We start from the raw sequence: 7500 nt of genomic DNA, 5'->3' as shown, positions 1-7500 counted from the left end.
CCTAACCTAACCTAACCTAACCTAACCTAACCTAACCTAACCTAACCTAACCTAACCTAACCTAACCTAACCTAACCTAACCTAACCTAACCTAACCTAACCTAACCTAACCTAACCTAACCTAACCTAACCTAACCTAACCTAACCTAACCTAACCTAACCTAACCTAACCTAACCTAACCTAACCTAACCTAACCTAACCTAACCTAACCTAACCTAACCTAACCTAACCTAACCTAACCTAACCTAACCTAACCTAACCTAACCTAACCTAACCTAACCTAACCTAACCTAACCTAACCTAACCTAACCTAACCTAACCTAACCTAACCTAACCTAACCTAACCTAACCTAACCTAACCTAACCTAACCTAACCTAACCTAACCTAACCTAACCTAACCTAACCTAACCTAACCTAACCTAACCTAACCTAACCTAACCTAACCTAACCTAACCTAACCTAACCTAACCTAACCTAACCTAACCTAACCTAACCTAACCTAACCTAACCTAACCTAACCTAACCTAACCTAACCTAACCTAACCTAACCTAACCTAACCTAACCTAACCTAACCTAACCTAACCTAACCTAACCTAACCTAACCTAACCTAACCTAACCTAACCTAACCTAACCTAACCTAACCTAACCTAACCTAACCTAACCTAACCTAACCTAACCTAACCTAACCTAACCTAACCTAACCTAACCTAACCTAACCTAACCTAACCTAACCTAACCTAACCTAACCTAACCTAACCTAACCTAACCTAACCTAACCTAACCTAACCTAACCTAACCTAACCTAACCTAACCTAACCTAACCTAACCTAACCTAACCTAACCTAACCTAACCTAACCTAACCTAACCTAACCTAACCTAACCTAACCTAACCTAACCTAACCTAACCTAACCTAACCTAACCTAACCTAACCTAACCTAACCTAACCTAACCTAACCTAACCTAACCTAACCTAACCTAACCTAACCTAACCTAACCTAACCTAACCTAACCTAACCTAACCTAACCTAACCTAACCTAACCTAACCTAACCTAACCTAACCTAACCTAACCTAACCTAACCTAACCTAACCTAACCTAACCTAACCTAACCTAACCTAACCTAACCTAACCTAACCTAACCTAACCTAACCTAACCTAACCTAACCTAACCTAACCTAACCTAACCTAACCTAACCTAACCTAACCTAACCTAACCTAACCTAACCTAACCTAACCTAACCTAACCTAACCTAACCTAACCTAACCTAACCTAACCTAACCTAACCTAACCTAACCTAACCTAACCTAACTAACCTAACCTAACCTAACCTAACCTAACCTAACCTAACCTAACCTAACCTAACCTAACCTAACCTAACCTAACCTAACCTAACCTAACCTAACCTAACCTAACCTAACCTAACCTAACCTAACCTAACCTAACCTAACCTAACCTAACCTAACCTAACCTAACCTAACCTAACCTAACCTAACCTAACCTAACCTAACCTAACCTAACCTAACCTAACCTAACCTAACCTAACCTAACCTAACCTAACCTAACCTAACCTAACCTAACCTAACCTAACCTAACCTAACCTAACCTAACCTAACCTAACCTAACCTAACCTAACCTAACCTAACCTAACCTAACCTAACCTAACCTAACCTAACCTAACCTAACCTAACCTAACCTAACCTAACCTAACCTAACCTAACCTAACCTAACCTAACCTAACCTAACCTAACCTAACCTAACCTAACCTAACCTAACCTAACCTAACCTAACCTAACCTAACCTAACCTAACCTAACCTAACCTAACCTAACCTAACCTAACCTAACCTAACCTAACCTAACCTAACCTAACCTAACCTAACCTAACCTAACCTAACCTAACCTAACCTAACCTAACCTAACCTAACCTAACCTAACCTAACCTAACCTAACCTAACCTAACCTAACCTAACCTAACCTAACCTAACCTAACCTAACCTAACCTAACCTAACCTAACCTAACCTAACCTAACCTAACCTAACCTAACCTAACCTAACCTAACCTAACCTAACCTAACCTAACCTAACCTAACCTAACCTAACCTAACCTAACCTAACCTAACCTAACCTAACCTAACCTAACCTAACCTAACCTAACCTAACCTAACCTAACCTAACCTAACCTAACCTAACCTAACCTAACCTAACCTAACCTAACCTAACCTAACCTAACCTAACCTAACCTAACCTAACCTAACCTAACCTAACCTAACCTAACCTAACCTAACCTAACCTAACCTAACCTAACCTAACCTAACCTAACCTAACCTAACCTAACCTAACCTAACCTAACCTAACCTAACCTAACCTAACCTAACCTAACCTAACCTAACCTAACCTAACCTAACCTAACCTAACCTAACCTAACCTAACCTAACCTAACCTAACCTAACCTAACCTAACCTAACCTAACCTAACCTAACCTAACCTAACCTAACCTAACCTAACCTAACCTAACCTAACCTAACCTAACCTAACCTAACCTAACCTAACCTAACCTAACCTAACCTAACCTAACCTAACCTAACCTAACCTAACCTAACCTAACCTAACCTAACCTAACCTAACCTAACCTAACCTAACCTAACCTAACCTAACCTAACCTAACCTAACCTAACCTAACCTAACCTAACCTAACCTAACCTAACCTAACCTAACCTAACCTAACCTAACCTAACCTAACCTAACCTAACCTAACCTAACCTAACCTAACCTAACCTAACCTAACCTAACCTAACCTAACCTAACCTAACCTAACCTAACCTAACCTAACCTAACCTAACCTAACCTAACCTAACCTAACCTAACCTAACCTAACCTAACCTAACCTAACCTAACCTAACCTAACCTAACCTAACCTAACCTAACCTAACCTAACCTAACCTAACCTAACCTAACCTAACCTAACCTAACCTAACCTAACCTAACCTAACCTAACCTAACCTAACCTAACCTAACCTAACCTAACCTAACCTAACCTAACCTAACCTAACCTAACCTAACCTAACCTAACCTAACCTAACCTAACCTAACCTAACCTAACCTAACCTAACCTAACCTAACCTAACCTAACCTAACCTAACCTAACCTAACCTAACCTAACCTAACCTAACCTAACCTAACCTAACCTAACCTAACCTAACCTAACCTAACCTAACCTAACCTAACCTAACCTAACCTAACCTAACCTAACCTAACCTAACCTAACCTAACCTAACCTAACCTAACCTAACCTAACCTAACCTAACCTAACCTAACCTAACCTAACCTAACCTAACCTAACCTAACCTAACCTAACCTAACCTAACCTAACCTAACCTAACCTAACCTAACCTAACCTAACCTAACCTAACCTAACCTAACCTAACCTAACCTAACCTAACCTAACCTAACCTAACCTAACCTAACCTAACCTAACCTAACCTAACCTAACCTAACCTAACCTAACCTAACCTAACCTAACCTAACCTAACCTAACCTAACCTAACCTAACCTAACCTAACCTAACCTAACCTAACCTAACCTAACCTAACCTAACCTAACCTAACCTAACCTAACCTAACCTAACCTAACCTAACCTAACCTAACCTAACCTAACCTAACCTAACCTAACCTAACCTAACCTAACCTAACCTAACCTAACCTAACCTAACCTAACCTAACCTAACCTAACCTAACCTAACCTAACCTAACCTAACCTAACCTAACCTAACCTAACCTAACCTAACCTAACCTAACCTAACCTAACCTAACCTAACCTAACCTAACCTAACCTAACCTAACCTAACCTAACCTAACCTAACCTAACCTAACCTAACCTAACCTAACCTAACCTAACCTAACCTAACCTAACCTAACCTAACCTAACCTAACCTAACCTAACCTAACCTAACCTAACCTAACCTAACCTAACCTAACCTAACCTAACCTAACCTAACCTAACCTAACCTAACCTAACCTAACCTAACCTAACCTAACCTAACCTAACCTAACCTAACCTAACCTAACCTAACCTAACCTAACCTAACCTAACCTAACCTAACCTAACCTAACCTAACCTAACCTAACCTAACCTAACCTAACCTAACCTAACCTAACCTAACCTAACCTAACCTAACCTAACCTAACCTAACCTAACCTAACCTAACCTAACCTAACCTAACCTAACCTAACCTAACCTAACCTAACCTAACCTAACCTAACCTAACCTAACCTAACCTAACCTAACCTAACCTAACCTAACCTAACCTAACCTAACCTAACCTAACCTAACCTAACCTAACCTAACCTAACCTAACCTAACCTAACCTAACCTAACCTAACCTAACCTAACCTAACCTAACCTAACCTAACCTAACCTAACCTAACCTAACCTAACCTAACCTAACCTAACCTAACCTAACCTAACCTAACCTAACCTAACCTAACCTAACCTAACCTAACCTAACCTAACCTAACCTAACCTAACCTAACCTAACCTAACCTAACCTAACCTAACCTAACCTAACCTAACCTAACCTAACCTAACCTAACCTAACCTAACCTAACCTAACCTAACCTAACCTAACCTAACCTAACCTAACCTAACCTAACCTAACCTAACCTAACCTAACCTAACCTAACCTAACCTAACCTAACCTAACCTAACCTAACCTAACCTAACCTAACCTAACCTAACCTAACCTAACCTAACCTAACCTAACCTAACCTAACCTAACCTAACCTAACCTAACCTAACCTAACCTAACCTAACCTAACCTAACCTAACCTAACCTAACCTAACCTAACCTAACCTAACCTAACCTAACCTAACCTAACCTAACCTAACCTAACCTAACCTAACCTAACCTAACCTAACCTAACCTAACCTAACCTAACCTAACCTAACCTAACCTAACCTAACCTAACCTAACCTAACCTAACCTAACCTAACCTAACCTAACCTAACCTAACCTAACCTAACCTAACCTAACCTAACCTAACCTAACCTAACCTAACCTAACCTAACCTAACCTAACCTAACCTAACCTAACCTAACCTAACCTAACCTAACCTAACCTAACCTAACCTAACCTAACCTAACCTAACCTAACCTAACCTAACCTAACCTAACCTAACCTAACCTAACCTAACCTAACCTAACCTAACCTAACCTAACCTAACCTAACCTAACCTAACCTAACCTAACCTAACCTAACCTAACCTAACCTAACCTAACCTAACCTAACCTAACCTAACCTAACCTAACCTAACCTAACCTAACCTAACCTAACCTAACCTAACCTAACCTAACCTAACCTAACCTAACCTAACCTAACCTAACCTAACCTAACCTAACCTAACCTAACCTAACCTAACCTAACCTAACCTAACCTAACCTAACCTAACCTAACCTAACCTAACCTAACCTAACCTAACCTAACCTAACCTAACCTAACCTAACCTAACCTAACCTAACCTAACCTAACCTAACCTAACCTAACCTAACCTAACCTAACCTAACCTAACCTAACCTAACCTAACCTAACCTAACCTAACCTAACCTAACCTAACCTAACCTAACCTAACCTAACCTAACCTAACCTAACCTAACCTAACCTAACCTAACCTAACCTAACCTAACCTAACCTAACCTAACCTAACCTAACCTAACCTAACCTAACCTAACCTAACCTAACCTAACCTAACCTAACCTAACCTAACCTAACCTAACCTAACCTAACCTAACCTAACCTAACCTAACCTAACCTAACCTAACCTAACCTAACCTAACCTAACCTAACCTAACCTAACCTAACCTAACCTAACCTAACCTAACCTAACCTAACCTAACCTAACCTAACCTAACCTAACCTAACCTAACCTAACCTAACCTAACCTAACCTAACCTAACCTAACCTAACCTAACCTAACCTAACCTAACCTAACCTAACCTAACCTAACCTAACCTAACCTAACCTAACCTAACCTAACCTAACCTAACCTAACCTAACCTAACCTAACCTAACCTAACCTAACCTAACCTAACCTAACCTAACCTAACCTAACCTAACCTAACCTAACCTAACCTAACCTAACCTAACCTAACCTAACCTAACCTAACCTAACCTAACCTAACCTAACCTAACCTAACCTAACCTAACCTAACCTAACCTAACCTAACCTAACCTAACCTAACCTAACCTAACCTAACCTAACCTAACCTAACCTAACCTAACCTAACCTAACCTAACCTAACCTAACCTAACCTAACCTAACCTAACCTAACCTAACCTAACCTAACCTAACCTAACCTAACCTAACCTAACCTAACCTAACCTAACCTAACCTAACCTAACCTAACCTAACCTAACCTAACCTAACCTAACCTAACCTAACCTAACCTAACCTAACCTAACCTAACCTAACCTAACCTAACCTAACCTAACCTAACCTAACTAACCTAACCTAACCTAACCTAACCTAACCTAACCTAACCTAACCTAACCTAACCTAACCTAACCTAACCTAACCTAACCTAACCTAACCTAACCTAACCTAACCTAACCTAACCTAACCTAACCTAACCTAACCTAACCTAACCTAACCTAACCTAACCTAACCTAACCTAACCTAACCTAACCTAACCTAACCTAACCTAACCTAACCTAACCTAACCTAACCTAACCTAACCTAACCTAACCTAACCTAACCTAACCTAACCTAACCTAACCTAACCTAACCTAACCTAACCTAACCTAACCTAACCTAACCTAACCTAACCTAACCTAACCTAACCTAACCTAACCTAACCTAACCTAACCTAACCTAACCTAACCTAACCTAACCTAACCTAACCTAACCTAACCTAACCTAACCTAACCTAACCTAACCTAACCTAACCTAACCTAACCTAACCTAACCTAACCTAACCTAACCTAACCTAACCTAACCTAACCTAACCTAACCTAACCTAACCTAACCTAACCTAACCTAACCTAACCTAACCTAACCTAACCTAACCTAACCTAACCTAACCTAACCTAACCTAACCTAACCTAACCTAACCTAACCTAACCTAACCTAACCTAACCTAACCTAACCTAACCTAACCTAACCTAACCTAACCTAACCTAACCTAACCTAACCTAACCTAACCTAACCTAACCTAACCTAACCTAACCTAACCTAACCTAACCTAACCTAACCTAACCTAACCTAACCTAACCTAACCTAACCTAACCTAACCTAACCTAACCTAACCTAACCTAACCTAACCTAACCTAACCTAACCTAACCTAACCTAACCTAACCTAACCTAACCTAACCTAACCTAACCTAACCTAACCTAACCTAACCTAACCTAACCTAACCTAACCTAACCTAACCTAACCTAACCTAACCTAACCTAACCTAACCTAACCTAACCTAACCTAAACCTAACCTAACCTAACCTAAA

Source organism: Pectinophora gossypiella, unplaced genomic scaffold (assembly GCF_024362695.1).
Source record: "Pectinophora gossypiella unplaced genomic scaffold, ilPecGoss1.1 Pgos_120, whole genome shotgun sequence".
Taxonomy (NCBI): domain Eukaryota; kingdom Metazoa; phylum Arthropoda; class Insecta; order Lepidoptera; family Gelechiidae; genus Pectinophora; species Pectinophora gossypiella.
This window is presented reverse-complemented; position numbering follows the sequence as displayed.